Here is a 22,818-nt window from a genome sequence, read left to right as displayed (position 1 = left end):
TTCTACGCTTGCCGGAGAAGAAAAAGGACAAACTCAAGCCCAAATGGGAGGGTCCCTTCATCATTGACGAATTTCTCACCGGAGGAGCGTACCGCCTGCTGATGTGTCAGATAATTGCCTCGAGCCAAACCCCTGGAACGCGGCCAGACTCCGAAGATTCCGCGCCTAAGCGCTGAACTCTTTGTTTGTTGCCTTCTCCTTGCTGTTTCCATAATACATTTTTTCGTCTTTCGTCTTTCTCTCTCTTTTCGTTTTTCTCTTTAGCCTTAAAGCTTTCGTGCGGTTAGATTGCGCACCCCTGACGCACACATATGCTTTAAAATATGTACGTCCATTATACTGGGGGCTTCTTGTATAGAAGCTTGCTATTATTATCCGAGCATCAAGCTCAGCACATATGCGTTTTCCCCATATGTACCTTTTCTTCGCCATTATATGCATCGATATGACTTAAGTTTTGGCCAAGCTGGGTTGCCTGGCTCCTGTGCTTATGCCCTACGTTCCCGTTAGTTCGGCTAGGGCATTAAGGGAGCACCTCCGCGATTGTTACTGCCGGATCATCCGGATGTGTACCTCAGACTGGGTGAAGCCGAAAGCTAGCGTTCTTAAGGGAATATTCGTTCGGTGGATTAAAGATGTTTATCACATTCGCTCCATTGCTAACCCCCAGAAGATATATACATACTGCGATTTTTTCAATCACAGTTCGGACATGCACCATAAAGCATGCACACCCAGGGAAAGGAACCCTTAACGGAACTATTCTCTCTGGAAGATGTTTCATACAACTTTAATGTAATATAACATAACTAGCTGAATAAAACTTGTCTGTTCAAGCAACTATGACCCCTACGCCTAGTTTCGATGCATTCCCCGGTCTATTCGGCCGCACGGGTATTTGGAAACTCTCCGCACCTTCGGGTCCCGAGGTTGAAGCGAAAAGGTCTTCCATGACAATCGTTTTACAATTCAGCTAGAATTTACATATGTCAAGGAAAGTACATAGTCACTTAGACTCATAAATTTCCTCCTCTATACCATCCAACAGGCTATCTAACTTACAATCCTGTTGGGAATATTTGGCAGCTACTGCTACTTGGTCATATATCAAATTAACGGGCACTTCTTTCCCATCTGACCCTAAAGGTCTGACCCGCGCCATGTGATTCGGATCAAGCTTGGGATACCGTGTTTTCACCATGGCCCAGGCCTCTCGCGCACCCTCCCGGCAGGCCGATATTTTCCATAATCGGATACGTCCCCGCAGTCCCTTAAATAGCTCTACAAGCTCCTCCATAATTCCTGGAGGGGAGGCGGATGGCCATAAGGCCTTAGCAACACTCCACATTGCCTGCCGAGCTTGCTTGTGCAATTGCGACAGCCCCTGCAGCAGATCATCCGACAATCCGGACATCTCCTCTTTGGGACGGCCTGTCAGCATACATGCAAACATAACATTGTTAGTACCTTTCATCTCCAAACTATTATAAGGTAAGTTCAGTCACATACTGAATATGCCGCCTCGCAGCCTTTTATTCTCCTTCACGGAGTCAGCCAGTTGGGCCCGCACATCTTTCAGTTCCTCGCCCAGCTGGATCTTGGAATCCTGGAGTTTCTTTTTCTCCTCTCTGACTCGGGTCAGAACGCGCTCGCCGGCGGCATGTAGTCTTTTCACCTCTTTCTCGCTGAAGGAAATATGCCCTAGAGGCAATAATAAAGTTATTATTTATTTCCTTATATCATGATAAATTTTTATTATTCATGCTAGAATTGTATTAACCGGAAACTTAGTACATGTGTGAATACATAGACAAACAAAGTGTCACTAGTATGCCTCTACTTGACTAGCTCATTGAATCAAAGATGGTTAAGTTTCCTAGCCATAGACATGAGTTGTCATTTGATTAGCGGGATCACATCTTTAGAGAATGATGTGATTGACTTGACCCATTCCGTTAAGCTTAGCATTTGATCGTTTAGTTTACTGCTATTGCTTTCTTCATGACTTATACATGTTCCTATGACTATGAGATTATGCAACTCCCGATTACCGGAGGAACACTTTGTGTGCTACCAAACATCACAACGTAACTGGGTGATTATAAAGGTGCTCTACAGGTGTCTCCGATGGTACTTGTTGAGTTGGCATAAATCAAGATTAGGATTTGTCACTCCGATTGTCGGAGAGGTATGTCTGGGCCCTCTCGGTACTGCACATCATTATAAGCCTTGCAAGCAATGCAACTAATGAGTTAGTTGCGGGATAGTGCATTACGGAATGAGTAAAGAGACTTGCCGGTAACGAGATTGAATTAGGTATTGAGATACCGATGATCAAATCTCGGGCAAGTAACATACCGATTACAAAGGGAACAACGTATGTTGTTATGCGGTTTGACCGATAAAGATCTTCGTAGAATATGTAGGAGCCAATATGAACATCCAGGTTCTGCTATTGGTTATTGACCGGATATGTGTCTCGGTCATGTCTACATAGTTCTCGAACCCGTATGGTCCGCACGCTTAACGTTCGGTGACGAACGGTATTATGAGTTTATGTGATTTGATGTACCAAAGGTAGTTCGGAGTCCCGGATGAGATCGGGGACATGACATGGAGTCTCGAAATGGTCGAGACGTAAAGATAAATATATTGGACGACTATATTCGGACATCGGAAAGGTTCCGAGTGATTCGGGTATTTTTCGGAGTACCGGGGAGTTACAGGAATACATGGAAGAAGTATTGGGCCTCATGGGCCAAGTGGTGGAAGAGAGGAGGCAGGGCGCGCGGCCCCCCTAGCCCAAACTGAATTGGACTAGGGGGCCGGGCCCCCTTTCCCCCTTTCCTCCCTCTCCTTCCTTCTTCCCTTCCCACTTCCTTTCCTCCTCCTAGTAGGAGTAGGAAAGGGGAGTCCTACTCCTACTAGGAGGAGGACTCCTCCTCCTGGCGCGCCCTACAGGGGCCGGCCAGCCTCCCCCTTGCTCCTTTATATACGGGGGCAGGGGTGCACCCTAGAACACACAAGTTGATCATTGACCCCTTAGCCGTGTGCGGTTCCCTCCTCCACCATAATCCACCTCGATCATATCGTAGCAGTGCTTAGGCGAAGCCCTGCGTCGGTAGCAACATCATCACCGCCATCACGCCGTCATGCTGATGGAACTCTCCTGTGAAGATTTGATGGATCGGAGTTTGTGGGACGTCATCGAGCTGAACGTGTGCTGAACTCGGAGGTGCCGTGCGTTCGGTACTTGGATCGGTCGGATCGTGAAGACGTTCGACTACATCAACCGCGTTCTCATAACGCTTCCGCTTATGATCTACAAGGGTACATGTAGGATACTCTTCCCTCTCGTTGCTATGCATCACCATGATCTTGTGTGTGTGTAGATTTTTTTTTGAAATTACTACGTTCCCCAACAATGGCATCCGAGCCAGGTTTATGCATAGATGTTATATGCACGAGTAGAACACAAGTGAGTTGTGGGCGATACAAGTCATACTGCTTACCAGCATGTCATACTTTGGTTCGGCGACGTTGTTGGATGAAGTGGCCTGGACCGACATTACGCGTATGCTTACGCGAGACTGGTTCTACCGATGTGCTTGGCACACAGGTGGCTGGCGGGTGTCAGTTTCTCCAACTTTAGTTGAACCGAGTGTGACTACGCCTGGTCCTTGTTGAAGGTTAAAACAAAACTAACTTGAGACTACGCCTGGTCCTTGTTGAAGGTTAAAACATCACTAACTTGACGAAATATCGTTGTGGTTTTGATGCGTAGGTAAGAACGGTTCTTGCTCAACCCGTAGTAGCCACGTAAAACTTGCAACAACAAAGTAGAGGACGTCTAACTTGTTTTTTTGCAGGGCATGTTGTGATGTGATATGGTCAAGACATGATGCTAAATTTTATTGTATGAGATGATCATGTTTTGTAACACAGTTATCGGCAACTGGCAGGAGCCATATGGTTGTCTCTTTATTGCATAAGATGCAAGTGCCAAATAATTGCTTTACTTAATCGCTATGCGATAGCAATAGTTGGTGAGACGATCATGTGACGACACATTGATAGAGATCAAGATGATGGAGATCACGGTGTCATGTCGGCAACAATGAAGATCATGACAGTACTTTGGAGATGGAGATCAAAAGCACAAGATGATGATGGCCATATCATGTCACATATTTTGATTGCATGTGATGTTTATCTTTTATACATCTTATTTTGCTTAGTTCGACGGTAGCTTTATAAGATGATCTCTCACTAAATTTCAAGGTACAAGTGTTCTCCCTCAGTATGCACCGTTGCCAAAGTTCGTCGTGCCGAGACACCACGTGATGACCGGGTGTGATAAGCTCTACGTTCACATACAACGGGTGCAAGCCAGTTTTGCACACGCAGAAATACTCAGGTTAAACTTGACGAGCCTAGCATATGAACATATGGCCTCGGAACACTGGAGACCGAAAGGTCGAGCGTGAATCATATAGTAGATATGATTAACATAATGATGTTCACCATTGAAAACTACTCCATCTCACGTGATGATCGGATATGGTTTAGTTGATTTGGATCACGTGATCATTTAGATGACTAGAGGGATGTCTATCTAAGTGGGAGTTCTTAAGTAATATGATTAAATTGAACTTTAATTTATCATGAACTTAGTCCTGATAGTATTTGCATAACTATGTTGTAGATCAATAGCTCACGATGTAGCTCCCCGTTTATTTTCGATATGTTCCTAGAGAAAAACTAAGTTGAAAGATGTTAGTGGCAATGATGCGGATTGGATCCGTGATCTGAGGATTATCCTCATTGCTGCACAGAAGAATTATGTCCTTGATGCACCGCTAGGTGACAGACCCATTGCAGGAGCATATACAAACGTTATGAATGTTTGGCGAGCTCGATATGATGACTCCTTGATAGTTTAGTGCACCATGGTTTACGGCTTAGCATTGGGGCTTCAAAGACGTTTTGAATGCCACAGAGCATATGAGATGTTCCTAGAGTTGAAATTAGTATTTCAAACTCATGCCCATGTCAAAATATATGAGACCTTTGACAAGCACTTTGCCTACAAGATGGAGGAGAATAGCTCAGCTAGTGAGCATGTGCTCAGAATGTCTGAGTACTACAATCACTTGAATCAAGTGGAAGTTAATCTTCCAGATAAGATAGTGATTGACAGAGTTCTCTAGTCACTATCACCAAGTTACTGGAACTTCATGATAAACTATATTATGCAAGAGATAACGGAAACGATTCCCAAGCTCTTCATGATGCTAAAATCGACGAAGGTAGAAATCAAGAAAAACATCAAGTGTTGATGGTTGACAAGGCAACTAGTTTAAAGAAAAGGGCAAAGGGAAGAAGGGGAACTTCAAGAAGAACGGCAAGCAAGTTGCTGCTCAAGTGAAGAAGCCCAAGTCTAGACCTAAGCCTGAGACTAAGTGCTTCTACTGCAAAGGGACTGGTCACTAGAAGCAAAACTGCCCCAAGTATTTGGCGGATAAGAAGGATGGCAAAGTGAACAAAGGTATATTTGATATACATGTTATTGATGTGTACTATACTAGTGTTTATAGCAACCCCTCAGTATTTGATACTAGTTCAGTTGCTGAGATTAGTAACTCAAAACGGGAGTTGCAGAATGAACATAGACTAGTTAAGGGTGAAGTGACGATGTGTGTTGGAAGTGGTTCCAAGATTGATATGATCATCATCGCACACTCCCTATACTTTCGGGATTAGTGTTGAACCTAAATAAAAGTTATTTGGTGTTTGCATTAAGCATGAATATGATTTGATCATGTTTATTGCAATACGGTTATTCATTTAAAGTTAGAGAGTAATTGTTGTTCTGTTTACATGAATAAAACCTTCAATGGTCTTACACCCAACGTGAATGGTTTATTGAGTCTCGATCGTAGTGATACACATATTCATAATATTGAAGCCAAAAGATGCAAAGTTAATAATGATAGTGCAACTTATTTGTGGCATTGCTGTTTAGGTCATATTGGTGTAAAGCGCATGAAGAAAATCCATGCTGATGGGCTTTTGGAATCACTTGATTATGAATCAGTTGGTGCTTGCGAACCATGCCTCATAGGGAAGATGACTAAGACTCCATTCTCTGGAACAATGGAGTGAGCAACAGACTTGTTCAAAATAATACATACTGATGTATGCAGTCCGATGAGTGTTGAGGCTCACGGCAGGTATCGTCATTTTCTGACCTTCACAGATTATTTGAGTAAGATATGGCTATATCTTCTTGATGAAACATAAATCTGAAACATTTGAAAAGTTCAAATAATTTCAGAGTGAAGTAGAAAATCATCGTAACAAGAAAATAAAGTTTCTACGATCTGATCGTGGAGGAGAATATTTGAGTTACGAGTTTGGTCTTCATTTGAAACAAAGCGGAATAGTTTCGCAACTCACGCCACCTGGAACACCACAGCGTAATGGTGTGCGCGAACATCGTAACCATACTTTATTAGATATGGTGCAATCTATGATGCTCTTACCGATTTACCACTATCCTTTTGGGGTTATGCATTAGAGACAGCTGCATTCACGTTAGGCACCATCTGAATCCGTTGAGATGACGCCATATGAACTGTGGTTTGGCAAGAAACCAATGTTGTCATTTCTTAAAGTTTGGGGTTGCGATGCTTATGTGAAAAAGTTTCATCCTGATAAGCTCAAACCCAAATCGGAGAAATGTGTCTTCATAGGATACCCAAAGGAGACAGTTGGTACACCTTCTATCACAGATCCGAAGGAAATACATTCGTTGCTAAGAATGGATCCTTTCTAGAGAAGGAGTTTCTCTCTAAAGAAGTGAGTGGGAGGAAAGTAGAACTTGATGAGGTAACTGTACCTGCTCCCTTATTGGAAAGTAGTTCATCACAGAAATCTGTTCCTGTGACTCCTACACCAATTAGTGAGGAAGCTAATGATGATGATCATGTAACTTCAGATCAAGTTACTACCAAACCTCGTAGGTCAACCCGAGTGAGATCCACACCAGAGTTGTATGGTAGTCTTGTTCTGTACATCATGTTAATTGACCATGACGAACCTATGAACTATGAGGAAGCGATGATGAGCCCAGATTCCGCGAAATGGCTTGAGGCCATGAAATCTGAGATGGGATCCATGTATGAGAACAAAGTATAGACTTTGCTTGACTTGCCCGATGATCGATGAGTCATTAAGAATAAATGGATCTTCAAGAGGAAGACGGACACTGATAGTAGTGTTACTATATACAAAACTCAAATTGTCACAAAATGTTTTCGACAAGTTCAAGGTGTTGACTACGATGAGATTTTCTCACTTGTATCGATGCTTAAAAGTCTGCCCGAATCATGTTAGCAGTTGCCGCATTATATGAAATCTAGCAAATGGATGTCAAAACTGTATTCCTTCATGGATTTCTTAAACAAGAGTTGTATATGATGCAACTAGAAGGTTTTGTCGATCCTAAAAGGTGCTAGTAAAGTGAGCAAGCTCCAGCGATCCATCTATGGACTAGTGCAAGCATCTCGGAGTTGGAATATATGCTTTGATAAAGTGATCAAAGCATATGGCTTTATACAGACTTGCGGTGAAGCCTATATTTACAAGAAAGTGAGTGGGAGCACTACAACATTTATGATAAGTATATATGAATGACATATTGTTGATCGGAAATAATGTAGAATTTTCTAGAAGGCATAAAGGAGTGTTTGAAAAGAGTTTTTCAAAGAAAGACCTTGATGAAGCTGCTTACACATTGAGCATCAAGATCTGTAGAGATAGATCAAGACGCTTGATAAGTTTTTTCAATGAGTACATACCTTGACAAGATTTTAAAGTAGTTCAAAATGGAACAGTCAAAGAAGGAGTTCTTGCCTGTGTTGCAAGGTGTGAAGTTGAGTAAAGACTCAAAACCCGGCCACATCAAAAAATAGAAAGAGAATGAAAAGTCATTCCCCATGCCTCAGTCATAGGTTCTATAAAGTATGCTATGTTGTTTACCAGTCGTATTGTATACCTTAGCATCATTCTGGCAAGGGAGTACAATAGTGATCTAGGAGTAGATCACTGGACAGCGGTCAAAATTATCCTTAGAGGACTAAGGAAATATTTCTCGGTCAAGGAGGTGATAAAAGAGTTTGTCGTAAAGAGTTACGTCGATGCAAGATTTTTACATCAATCTAGATGACTCTAAATCTCGATCTAGATACATATTGAAAGTGGGATCAATTATCTAGAGTAGCTCCGTGCAAAGCATTGTAGACATAGAAAATTTGCAAAATACATACGGCTCTGAATGTGGCAGACCCATTGGCTAAATTTCTCTCACAAGCAAAACATGATCACTCTTTGGGTGTTAATCACATAGCGATGTGAACTAGATTATTGACTCTAGTAAACCCTTTGGGTGTTAGTCACATGGAGACGTGAACTAATCACATAAAGATGTGAACTAGATTATTGACTCTAGTGCAAGTGGGAGTCTGGAGGAAATATGCCCTAGAGGCAATAATAAAGTTATCATTTACTTCCTTATATCATGATAAATGTTTATTATTCATGCTAGAATTGTATGAACTGGAAACTTAGTACATGTGTGAATACATAGACAAACAAAGTGTCGCTAGTATGCCTCTACTTGACTAGCTCGTTGAATCAAAGATGGTTAAGTTTCCTAGCCATAGACATGAGTTGTCATTTGATTAGCGGGATCACATCATTAGAGAATGATGTGATTGACTTGACCCATTCTGTTAAGCTTAGCATTTGATCATTTAGTTTACTGCTATTGCTTTCTTCATGACTTATACATGTTCCTATGACTATGAAATTATGCAACACCCGATTACGGAGGAACACTTCGTGTGCTACCAAAAGTCACAACGTAACTGGGTGATTATAAAGGTGCTCTACAGGTGTCTCCGATGGTACTTGTTGAGTTGGCATAAATCAAGATTAGGATTTGTCACTCCAATTGTCGGAGAGGTATCTCTGGGCCCTCTCGGTAATGCAGATCACTATAAGCCTTGCAAGCAATGCAACTAATGAGTTAGTTGCGGGACAGTGCATTACGGAACGAGTAAAGAGACTTGCTGGTAATGAGATTGAACTAGGTAATGAGATACCGACGATCAAATCACGAGCAAGTAACATACCGATGACAAATGGAACAACGTATGTTGTTATGCGGTTTGACCGATAAAGATCTTCGTAGAATATGTAGGAGCCAATATGAACATCCAGGTTCTGCTATTGGTTATTGACCGGAGACGTGTGTCGGTCATGTCTACATAGTTCTCGAACCCGTAGGGTCCGCACACTTAACATTTGATGACGATCGGTATTATGAGTTTATGTGAATTGATGTACCGAAGGAAGTTCAGAGTCCCGGATGAGATCGAGGACATGAGGAGGAGTCTCGAAATGGTCGAGACGTAAAGATCGATATATTGGACGACTATATTCGGACATTGAAAAGGTTCCGAGTGATTCGGTTATTTTTCGGAGTACCGGGGAGTTACGGGAATACGGGGAAGAAGTATTGGGCCTCATGGGCCAAGTGGTGGAAGAGGAGGGAGGGTGCGTGGCCCCCCTAGCCCAAACCGAATTGGACTAAGGGGCCGGCCCCCCTTTCCTCCTTTCCTCCCTCTCCTTCCTTCTCCCCTTCCCCCTTCCTTTCATCCTCCTAGTAGGAGTAGGAAAGGGGAGTCCTACTCCTACTAGGAGGAGGACTCCTCCTCCTGGCGCGCCCTACAGGGGCCGGCCGGCCTCCCCCCTTGCTCCTTTATATACGGGGGCAGGGGGCACCGTAGAACACACAATTTGATCATTGATCCCTTAGCCGTGTGCGGTTCCCCCCTCCACCATAATCCACCTCGATCATATCGTAGCAGTGCTTTGGCGAAGCCCTGCGTCGGTAGCAACATCATCACCGTCATCACACCGTCGTGCTAACGGAACTCTCCCGGGAAGCTCTGCTGGATTGGAGTTCATGGGGCGTCATCGAGCTGAACGTGTGCTGAACTCGGAGGTGCCGTGCGTTCGGTACTTGGATCGGTCGGATCGTGAAGACGTTCGACTACATCAACCGCGTTCTCATAATGCTTCCTCTTACGGTCTACGAGGGTACATGGACGATACTCTTCCCTCTCATTGCTATGCATCACCATGATCTCGCGTGTGCGTAGAATTTTTTTTGAAATTACTACGGTGCCTAACACTCGCTCATTTGAGCGGCCTTCAGTTTCTCTTCCAGTTGGTCCGACAACCCTGTTATGAGACAAGCAACAGTATTAGCACAAGTGGCATATAATCATTGTTTCTTGATGGAGGGAAACATTACCAGGAGACGCCTTCTTGGATTTCTCCAGTTCGGCACGGGCAGCAGTTAGCTGCGTATGACACTTTTCTAGCTCCTGGGCTAGCGGGTTGTTCTTCTCCGTAAGAACCTGGTTATACAATGATACTTAAATCAGTTGTACCAACTGCTTCAAGTCTCGGGGGCTACTGGCATATGGTTATCATATTCGGACAAAGTAAACTTACCCACACATCTTTTAAATGCTGCTGTGTGGCCCTGTTAAGCCCATCTCGAGCAGCTCGGATGTATGCATCAGCCGAGCCGAAGGCGTTAAATGTCTCTTTTGAAAAGCCGGGGTCTTGTAAAACGGCCATGCGGCGCCGATGATTCATGGCGCTCTCCACTTTTGAGTTAGTGACGGATACATCATCCGAATCCTCGGCTGGAGGACAGTCCGGCGTTACCCCCGCATCAGCCCCCGTCTCTACGGCAGGATATGGATCCTGGTTGTGGGAAGTATGACCGGCCGGACCCCCGGATATAGTCCGGCACCCCTTTTTCCTGATACAGGATAAATAGAAAGGTCACAGTTGGATGTGACTGCCAAGGTGCATATGTGCAAATCCATACCTCTTTGATGAGGGCTCTGTAACACCCACAATGCGGCTATATTTCCCACGTGTCGGGGCACGACTTAGAGGCATAGCTGCATGGTAGGTTTGTCGCAAGAGGGGTAATCTTCACACAATCCCATGTACTGAATAGAAAGGGATAAAGAGTTGGCTTACAATCGCCACTTCACACAATACATAAATAGTTCATACATCATCAAAAATACAATCAAAGGTCCGACTAGGGAACCAAAATAAAAGAAGACAACCCGAAATGCTAGATCCCCAATCGTCCCAACTGGGATCCACTACTGATCAACCGGAAAAGACACAAAACAACGATCAAGATCTTCATCGAGCTCCCGCTTGAGCTCGGTTGCGCCACCAGCACTGGTATCATCGACACCTGCAACTGTTTGGAAGTATCTGTGAGTCACAAGGACTCAGCAATCTCACACCCGTGAGATCAAGACTATTTAAGCTTATGGGTAGGAAAGGGGTAGTGAGGTGGAGCGGCAGCAAGCACTAAGCATATATGGTGTCTAACATACGCAAATAAGAGCGAGAAGAGAAGCAACGTAACGGTCGTGGAACTAGAAGTGATCAAGAAGTGATCCTGAAACTACTTACGTTCAAGCATAACACAAGAACCGTGTTCACTTCCCGGACTCCTCCAAGAAGAGACCATCACGGCTACACACGCGGTTGATTCATTTTAGTTAAGTTAAGTGTCAAGTTCTCTACAACCGGATATTAACAAATTCCCATCTGCCACATAACCGCGGGCACGGCTTTCGAAAGTTCAAACCCTGTAGGGGTGTCCCAACTTAGCCCATCGCAAGCTCTCACGGTCAACGAAGGATATTCCTTCTCCCAGGAAGACCCGATCAAACTCGGAATCCTGGTTACAAGACATTTCGACAATGGTAAAACAAGACCAGCAAAGCCACCTGGATGTGCCGACAAATCCCGATAGGAGCTGCACATATTTCGTTTTCAGGGCACACCGGATGAGCCAGACGTCGGGTTGGCATAGACCCTGGTTTCCCAGGGGGCTTCGGGCATCGCTCAGGTTGGACCAACACTTAGAGAAGCACTGGCCCGGGGGTGTTAAAATAAAGATGACCCTCGGGAGTGCGACTCCCAAGGGAAAAGGTAGGCGGTGGTGAGGCAAATGGTAAAACCAAGGTTGGGCCTTGCTGGAGGAGTTTTATTCAAAGCAAACTGTCAAGGGGTTCCCATAACACCCAACCGCGTAAGGAATGCAAAATCAAGGAACATAACACCGGTATGACAGAAACTAGGGCGGCAAGAGTGGAACAAAACACCAGACATAAGGCCGAGCCTTCCACCATTTACCAAGTATATAGATGCATTAATTAAATAAAAGATAATAATGATATCCCAACAATATCCATGTTCCAACATGGAACAAACTTCATCTTCACCTGCAACTAGCAACGCTATAAGAGGGGCTGAGCAAAAGCGGTAACATAGCCAAACAACGGTTTGCTAGGAAGGTGGGTCAGAGGCTTGACATGGCAATATGGGAGGCATGATATAGCAAGTGGTAGGTAACGCGACATAGTAATAGAGTGAGCAACTAGCAAGCAAAGATAGAAGTGATTTCGAGGGTATGGCCATCTTGCCTGAGATCCCGCAAGGAAGAAGAACGAGTCCATGAAGAAGACAAACAGACGTAGTTGAACGAATCCTCACAAACGCGACGTTATCGGAACTAACCCGAAGAAGAAACACCGGAAAGAAGCAAACAACATAGTAAACAACCATCACATAACCATGGCATGATCCACAACCAAGTATGATGCTTGCCTGGTTTAATGAGGCGTGGCATGGCAAAATGCACAAGCAAAACTACAAGTTAAGTGGGGCTCAATATGCAACGAGTTGTATATTGACGAATCACCACAACAATTATTTAGTTCTCTCTCATTTAGGTACTCAACAATATTAAATGTTGGTTAGCATGGAAAGAGGTGAAGCATATTAAAACTACCTATCTAGGCAAGTTTAAATGAGGCCGGAAATAACAAACAACAATTCCGGAAAATCCTCATATGCATATATTAGGTTTGGTACTGTTCTGTACTAAACCATATTTTAGAGTTGTTAAACATGCAAGATGAATGCACCATGTTAAACTAGGCATTTTTCTACCCCATTTACATATAAAGTTTATTAAGTTTGGAGCTACGGTTATTAAGTTATGAATTAAATCATTTTAACATGGCAATATGGCAAAATATATGCAAACATCATTTTAAACATTTTAAACATAGATGAAAGTGGCATATTATGAAACTAAACAAAATTCTAAGCATTTTTCATATAAGGTTTGTTTAATTTGGATGCACGGTTTGAGAGTTATTAAATGCTTGAACTAGAAGGGGTTTTCTGTAAAACCGGTAATTCGCTGGTAACTGGAAAAATTGCTGAAGGAAAAAAATGAGCAGTGGGCTGAAACTGGAGGGGCTAGGGCTCTCATCAGGCCTCATGGGCTGGTCGGTGGAGGAGGCCGGGCAGGCTGGGTGCTGGCTGGGCCGCGGGGAAGGCGTGGCCCACGCGGGCAGGGGCCGCGGTCAACGCGCTGGAGGCGTTCGTCCTCGTCTCGCACCCGCACGAGCAGAGGGGCCGGCGGTGAAGCTTGCTGCGGCGGAGCTCTGGTGAGGGTGCTCGAGGACGGAGGGGTGACCGGAAACGAGCGGATCCGGGCGGATCCTGCCCCGGGCAGCTCGTTCCCGGCATCGGCGGTGAACACCGGCGACGAACGGTGCAACGTGGGCGGTGGCAGTGAGGCGGAGTTTGGCTGCGGCGGGGCGGAGCACCTGCGGGAGAGGATGAGCCCGGGGTGAGTTTGGGCATGGGGGAAGACGGGAGAGGGCACGATGGGGCTGGCCTGAGCAGAGGTGGTCGCTGGTGGTGACTTCGGCGGGAGGAGGCCGGCGAGGGCGACGCGGTGGTTGCGGGCGAGCTTCAGGGAGCAGCGGGGAGGCAGAGCATTCGAGCGACGGCGGCGGAGCGCTTGGGCCCCGATGGGCTTCCCAGGGCCCGAAGCGGGTCCTGGCGGGCTTGGCGGTGGTGGGAGGTTGGCCGGGGCGCGTGGCGCGCCCGGGTTGGAGGAGGGCGCGGTCAGGTGGCGGCGAGGCTAATGGAGGCGCGACAAGTGGCGGCGGAGGACTTGGCCGATGCGGAAAACAAGGTAGGGGTGGGAGGTGGCGGCGGCTGAGGGTTAGGGGAGGCTAGGGGTAGGGTTTAGACTAGGATTAGTCCAAAAATGGACTAGGGGGTGTTTAAATAGGAAAAGGAGGGCTAGAGGAGGGGGTTTGAGGCCGTTTCAGAGCCATTCGATCTCGATCGGACGATCCGGAGCGGAGGGGGGTTAGATAGGTGGGCTAGTGGGTTGTGCTAGAGAGAGATGGGCTGAGAAGAGAGGAGAGAGAGGCCCAGCAGCAGCTTCCGGAGACCGAAAACGTCCGACGTTAGACCGGCTATATTGCCGCTATAGTTATCCATTGGGGCATCAAACGAACTCCGAATGCGATGAAACATGGCAGGCGGCCTACTGACAACATAACAACACCGCATGCCAACTTTCAACCCATTCCGAGAACATTTTTCGGTCACTTATAAAATACTATTACGGACGTGTCGCGGGCGCATGCAAGTGTGTCTGGGCTCAGAACGGACAACGGAGGGAACTGGGGGAACCCGGACGGATGCAAGTTTTGAAAACATGATGATGCAATGCACATGATGACATGGCAAGATGCAACACGCAAGCAAATGACATGTCAAAGACAGCGAATAACTGGAAGACACCTGGCGCAACGGTCTCGGGGCGTCATAGGCTCAGCCATATCTTCGTTTGCCTTCCTTTCCGAAGGCTTGCCCGGTGTGGGGGCCGCTCTCTTCGGAGATTCCACTGGGGCAACATGGCGTGCCGAATGCCTCCCCTTTTGAGCACATGACAGTGCGGTGGGTGAGGAAGAATGAGAAAATTCTCTTGGACAAGGTATCTCTAGATTACTTACATGCGAAGCGGGAAGGAGACCAGGGTAATCGGCGATGATGGGTACATCCGTACCGTCATAGCTCATCTGATAGAATATTCCATCCTCGAGCTCCACAAATATGTCCGGATCTTCCTCATATCCGGGGTCAAGATCCCGGTTGCGATTCTCCGGCTGAGTGGCAGGGCCGTGGATCCCCTCAACAACCTTTTGCCATTCCTGTTATAATCGGATAATATACTGCCTGTCAAGAATGATTCAGGGACATGAGTAAAACAGTGGAGTTAAAGCTTACCCAGCTGGGAGGATTATACATGGAAAATCCGTCTCAATATTGGAGACGGGTGAACTCCTCCTTCTCTCCTTTATATAGTACGGCCAATATTTTGGCCAGGGCGGCGGGGGACTTTGGGCCCTTCCGACCATAGCGTGAGGCGTTGTCTTCCCTGTTATAATGCCACATGGGCAGCCCTCTGTATTGGAGTGGCTGGACCCCTTGCACTATGGAGATCGCCATTACCTCGACTATTGACAATGCAGACGGGGCAAGCATTTTAATCTTGCCCAGCAGCAGGCTGATCTCTGCACTGTCCTCTTCCTCGAGGCTGCGAGGACGCCAGCTATGGTGTTTCTTCAATGGAGCACTTGAAAACTCGGGGTGGCCCATACGGACATGGTCTGGTAGAGCAATGTCGTCGATGTAGAACCATTCAGAAGCTTTCTTCGGCGTGCTGGACATGTATCCGGTCCCGGCGATGCGCCACACTTCAGCTCCGCCCACTTCAAAAATTGACCCACCTTGATTACGAGGGACGAGGTAGAACAATCTTCTCCATAAATCGAAATGGGCCTCGTAGCCTAGGAATAGCTCGCATAGAGCGACATAACCCGCAATATGAAGGATAGAGGCGGGAGTGAGACTATGCAGTGGTAGCGACCCGACCTCAAACGGTCAAGTCTCTGTGCTTCAGTGTCATCCCTGGATCGGTAATGCTGACACACACAGTACTCGAAGGATTTATAACAGAGTAGCAATCACACACTTATTACATCGAATGTCTCAAAAGAGAACTTATTACAATAAATATGGCTTAAGGCCATCTAATACGATAACAGCGAAAGGCTTGGAAGATAAAGTGAGTCCATCAACTCCAACGGCATAGCTGAGCTGCACGGCAACGACCTAACGAACCTTACTCCTCGTCTGAAAAGTCTGCAACATAATACGTTGCAGCCCGAAAACGGGTCAGCACATGGAATATGCTGGCAAAATAACACAGTAGAGCAAGAACAGAATAATGCTATCACTACATGCATATTTGGCTGGTGGAAAGCTCTATGGTTATAGTTTTTGTGAAAATCCAATTTTTTCCTACAAAAAAGGAATGGATTTTATTTAACTATCATGGTAGTTGAAACACCATTGAGAAGGTTCCTCCAACTCAATCCCAATTAAAGTAATTAACAACCCAACAATATTATTTAATAGTGATGAGATACTTAGGATACTCCAAGTACTAGATACTCAAGATGTCCATAACCGGGGACACGACTAACCATGATTAATTTATATACTCTGCAGAGGTTTGCGCACTTTTCCCCACAAGACTCGATCTCCTCCGTTGGATTTCTCGCACTTCATGGTGTTTGAGAAGCGGATGACCGAGACACAGTCTTTCAGAAGTATTAACCCCTTACTCCGGGCAGACCATACCAACCTACATCCCTCTACCTGCTGATCCACCTCATCGGGAGCTTCACGCAACTTACTCAACTATGCTAGAGCCCATAATAGCTTGTGGTTGCACACGGAAGTTTCTAGCATGAAAATATCTCAGTTCCCTTTGAGCCTGGGTGGCGGACCTACGGGTACTCCGGGATATCCTAGGACAACACTGGATTCCCCAGGTGCCCAACAAACAACCACCCAGATGTGTATTCAAGTTGCCACCTTAAGTTGAACCATTAATTAACAATCTCACATCTGTCATGGATTTACTCACCCAAACCACGTCTACGAGCATAGCATAGCAATATAAGCAATACGTAGAAGTAACTCCCAAGGTTTGAATATAACAGGGCAATAGGTTCTACCTCATCAACTACATCCCAACCCACATGTTAATCACATCCTAATCATGCAATGTTTGAGGATTGGATCTAATGCATAAAAACTGGGTGATAAAGGGGTATGATCAAAGTGTTACTTGCCTTGCTGATGATCCGCAAAACCTAGGGACTCGTAGTAGCACGCTTCGCACTCCGGGTGTTCTATCGCAAACAAATAATAGCATAAATAAGCAATCAAGCAAAGAAACACGGGTAAATCTCAAATAAGAAGATCTAACCAGAAAGTTCAACTTAAGAACTCCGGTTTGCGAAAAGAATCAAATCAAACGGAGCAATGAAACTCAAACTGCGAAAGAAACAAGATCCGTTTACTAATCTGGACTAAGGTCAAATTTTACAGTACCAAAATCTTGTTCAAGTTGATTAAATAGAAAGAGGGTTTCGGGACGAAGATCTAGGCGCTTGAATCGCCTGATTCCGATAAACGAGCGAAAAGATAAACTAAAACAAAAATTAGATCAGAAATCGGGATTGAAAATAATCGTAGAAAATCCGAGAAAAACAAAACTGACAAACAGGCTAACGAACGAACGTTCGTTGTCTGCGGCTAACAGGTGAACACCGTTCGTTAGAACGAACATACGGACGAACGTCCGCAAAGTAAACTAAACCGAGAAAAACCGGTGAACCGATCTAAAAAAATGAACTAGGGTTTCTAAAAAAACCGGAACCGGTTTTAAAATAAAACCGAATGAATGGCGGCGGCGGCGGCGTATACCTCCGGAGGCTTCCGTGGCGGCGCGGCGAGGTAGGGCAGCGTGGGGCGGCGGGGTGCGGCGTGCTACGCAAGGCGGCGGGGCGGGCGGCTTGCGGCGGCGGCGCGGCTTCGGGGCTCCCGGGGGGGCCTCGGGTCGGGTTATAAGAGGGGGGGGGGGGGGCTTGGGGAAGGGGGCAGGGTGGCGTGGCCGACTCGGCCACGGCGAGCGGCGGCGGTGGTCGCGGTCTCCGGGTGGGAGACGGCGGCGCGAGAAGGCGGGCCGGCGGCCTGGCTCGGCTGGGCCTCGGCCCAGTCGGGCGCTGCGATTTTTTAAAATAATTTCACCGAAACTTAAATAAATCCTAGAAAATAAAATAAAAATCTAAAATGCCGAAACAAATTTTCACTGTCTAAATAAAATATTCAGAATGAGATTAACATTTTCTTGGCCCTAAAATGCAACTTTGAAAAGCATGCAATTTTTCCTAATTCGAATAAAATAGCAATAAACTCCGGATAAAATCAAATATTTGATTTTAATATTTTTCCTCCAATATTTCATTTATTTTGGAGAAGTCATATTATCTCCTCTCATATATTTTTAATATGAAATATTTTCGGAGAGAAAAATAATTAAAACCAAAATCCTCGTTTCATATTTGACAAAATTCAAATATGAAAACAAAGAAATCCCCAACTCTCTCCGATGGTCCTTGAGTTGCTTAGGTTTTCGAGGATCGAGAAACGAAATGCAATAAAATGTGATATGCATGAATGATCTATGTATAACATTCCAAATTGAAAATTTGGGATGTTACAAACCTACCCCCCTTAAGATGAATCTCGCCCTCGAGATTCGGGTTGGCTAGAAAGTAGGTGTGGGTGGTCTTTGCGAAGATCATCCTCTCGTTCCCAGGTGGCTTCATCCTCGGTATGGTGGCTCCACTGAACTTTGCAAAACTTGATAACCTTGCTGTGGGTGACTCGGCTGGCAAATTCAAGAATCCTGACTGGCTTTTCCTCATAGGTCAAATCACTGTCCAACTAAATCGCCTCCAAGGGTACTGTATCTCTTAACGTATATCGGCCATCTCAGCATGACACTTCTTTAGCTGTGAAACACGAAATACATCATGAACTCCTGACAGTCCTTCAGGTAACTCCAACTTGTAGGCAACTTCTCCCATACGTTCCAAAATTCGATACGGTCCTACAAATCTCGGGGCTAACTTTCCCTTAACTCCAAAAGTTTCACTCCTCGCAGGGGTGACACTCGCAGAGATGCTCTATCTCCAATTTCATAGGTTATTTCCTTGCGTTTCGAATCTGCATAACTCTTCTGCCTGGACTGAGCTACCTTTAGTCTATCTCGGATCAGCTTAACTTTCTCTTCAGACTCCTTGATCAAATCTGGTCCAAACAACTGTCGGTCTCCAACTTCATCCCACATCAACGGTGTTATGCACCTTCGTCCATACAGGGCTTCGAACGGTGCCATCTTCAAACTGGCTTGGTAGCTATTGTTGTATGAAAACTCCGCGTAGGGCAAATTTTCATCCCAACTAGATCCATAATCTAGCGCACAGGTCCTCAACATATCCTCCAGAATCTAGTTGACTCTCTCGGTCTGGCCATCTGTCTGTGGGTGGAATGCGGTACTGAACTCCAACCTTGCCCCCAAAGTTTGGTGCAGCTGATGCCAAAACTTTGAAGTAAACTGTGTTCCTCTATCTGATACGATGGTCCTTGGAACTCCATGCAGACATATGATCCTGGTCATATATATCTTGGCCAACTTCACACTTGTATAGGTGGTTTTCACTGGGATAAAGTGAGCCACTTTGGTCAAGCGATCCACTGCTACCCATATAGAATCATATCCTGATTTGGTCCTGGGAAATCCGGTAATGAAATCCATGCCAAGTGTATCCCACTTCCATTTGGGTATCGGCATAGGCTGTAGCAATCCTGCTGGCTTTTGATGATCAGCCTTCACTCTCTGACATACATCACATACGGCTACATACTCGGCAATATCCCTCTTCATACTAGTCCACCAGAAACATTCCTTCAAATCCAAATACATCTTGGTGTTTCTGAGGTGTATCGAGTATGGTGAGTCATGAGCCTCCTGAAGTATTAACTTCCTGATCTCTGTGTTATTGGGCACGTAAACATGGTCCTCAAACCATAAGGTGTCGTGCTCATCCTCACGAAAACCTTTGTCCTTTCCTTCGCTCATTCTCTCTTTTATCTCGGCAATCTCTTTGTCATCCTTCTGAGCTTCTCAAATCTTTCCTAACAATGTGGACTGCACTTCCATTGTTGCAACAAAACCTCTAGGAACAATCTCCAATCGAAGTTCCCTGAGATCCTCTGCTAACTCCTTTGGCAATCCCGTGCTTACTAGGGTGTTAGCATATTCTTCCGACTCAAAGCGTCTGCTACGTCATTGGCCTTGCCTGGATGATAGTGAAGCTTCATGTCATAATCTTTTATAAGCTCCAACCATCTTCTTTGCCTAAGGTTCAGCTCCTTCTGTGTGAAAATGTACTTCAAACTCTTATGATCCGTGTACAAATCACAACGATTTCCAATAAGGTAATGTCTCTAGGTCTTCAACACATGCACTACGACAGCCAACTCGAAATCGTGCGTGGCATAATTCAACTCGTGCGGTTTCAGTTGTCGCGAGGCATATGAAACAACTCTTCCGTCCCGCATAAGCACACTTCCAAGTCCTAGGTGAGAGGCATCGCAATAAACTTGAAACTCCTTGCGTATATCCGGCAGAATCATCACTGGGGCTGTAGTCAAACGTTTCTTTAACTCCTGAAAACTCGCCTCACATTCTTCTGTCCATTTAAATTTGGTATCGTTCTTTAATAACTCCGTCATTGGCTTCGCAATTTTGGAAAAATTCTCAATGAATCTCCGATAGTATCCTGCGAGTCCAAGAAAACTGTGGATCTCGCTAACTGAAGTGGGTGTCAACCATTCAGTGACTGACTGAACGTTGGTGGGATCTACTGCTACACCTTCTCCTGATATAACATGTCCAAGGAATCCGACTTCCTTCAACCAAAACTCACATTTGCTAAACTTGGCATACAACTGGTGTTCCCTGAGTTTCTCGAGAACTAAGCGCAAATGCTCTTCGTGCTCCTCCTCATTCTTCGAGTATACCATTATATCATCAATGAACACCACAACAAACTTATCCAAATATTCCATGAACACCTTGTTCATCATGCTCATGAAATAGGCAGGGGCGTTAGTCAGTCCAAATGACATGACCATATATTCATACAACCTGTACCGTGTGGTGAATGCTGTCTTTGGTATGTCCTTCTCTCATATCTTCAGCTGGTGATATCCAGATCACAGATCGATCTTTGAAAACACCTTGGCTCTTTGCAGCTGGTCAAACAAATCATTGATCACCGGCAGTGGGTGTTTGTTCTTGATCGTCACCTCATTTAACGCGCGATAATCAACAACCATTCTTAGAGACTTATCCTTCTTCTCGACCAAAAGCATTGGAGCTCCCCATGGGGATGAGCTCCATCGAATGTAAACTTTCTCCAATAACTCCTTGATCTGCTTCTTAATCTCCTCCAGATCATTCGCGGGCATCCGGTAGGGTCTCTTTGATATTGGCCCTGTACCTGGCAATAGCTCTATCAAAAACTCGATGTCTCGATCCGGTGGCATGCCTGGTAACTCCTCTGGAAAAACATCCGGGTAATCCTTCACTACAGGCACTTCCTCCTGAACAACTCCCGTGAGGGTATTCACTTGGCTACTCCTTGGCGCATGCCTAGATACATACTTAATCCTTTTTCCCTCAGGGGTGGTGAGACAAATTGACTTACTAACACAGTCAATGCTTCCTCCATACTTTGACATCCAGTCCATGCCTAATATCACATCCAATCCTTGTGACTCCAAGATTATTAAGTCGGACAGAAAAACATGGCTACCAATGGTTAAGGGTATTTGGTCGCACCATCGACTAGCCATATACTCTGCTCCAGGTGAACTCACTAACAGAGGGGTCCTAAGGGTTTGGGTTGGTAGTTTAAACTTATCCACGAATTCCCTTGATATGTATGAATGCGATGCACCAGTATCAAAAAGAACAAGGGAGGTAAAAGACTTAACCAAAAACTTACCAATAACTGCGTCTGGCTGCTCTTCAACCTCCTCCACGTTAACGTGGTTCACTTGTCCTTTGTTGAATGGATTGGGATTCTTTCCAGCGCTCCCATTGCCGTTTCCATTCTTCGCTTCACGGCACTCCGTGGCATAGTGTCCAGTCTTCCCGCACTTGAAACAAGTAACGTGGCTTAGGTCTCTCTTGGCGGGTGTGGATGGATTGGAACAATTCTGATTGTTGCTTGCTCAATTCCCATTCCCATTCCTTGGGCCAGTATGATTATGGTTACTTCCTCCATTGTGGGTGTGGCCTCCATGGTTATGAACAAGTCCTCCCGAGTTCGGGGTTAGACGAGGCTTCTGCTGAGCTCATGAATTATACCTTCCTTGTCCATACTTCCTCTTATGGCTATCAATCTGCTGCTGCTTCCCTTCAATCATAAGAGCTTTATCTACCAACTCCTGGTAGTTGTTGAATGTTGCCACCATCAACTGCATGCTCATCTCATCATTCAGCCCTTCCATAAACTTCTCCCACTTTGCGGCATCTGTGGCCACATCGTCAGGGGCATAGTGAGATAACTTGCTAAACTCATCCGTGTACTAAGCCACAGTACGGTTCCCCTGGCGTAAGTTGTGAAACTCATGCTTCTTCATACTCATAGCTCCAGTTGAGACATGGGTTGTACGGAAAGCTTGCTGAAACTGGTCCCATGTAACAGTGGCTATAGGGTAGGTGACAGTGTAATTCTCCCACCATGAGGTTGCTGGTCCATCCAACTGATGTGCGGCAAAACGCACTTTCTCAGAATCTGTACATCCTGAAGTGGTTAACTCCCTTCCAATCCT

The sequence above is a fragment of the Triticum urartu genome, chromosome 3 (assembly GCF_003073215.2).
Source record: "Triticum urartu cultivar G1812 chromosome 3, Tu2.1, whole genome shotgun sequence".
In the NCBI taxonomy this organism is placed as follows: Eukaryota; Viridiplantae; Streptophyta; class Magnoliopsida; order Poales; family Poaceae; genus Triticum; species Triticum urartu.
The sequence above is the reverse complement of the archived record's forward strand: the minus strand, read 5'-3'. Positions refer to the sequence as shown.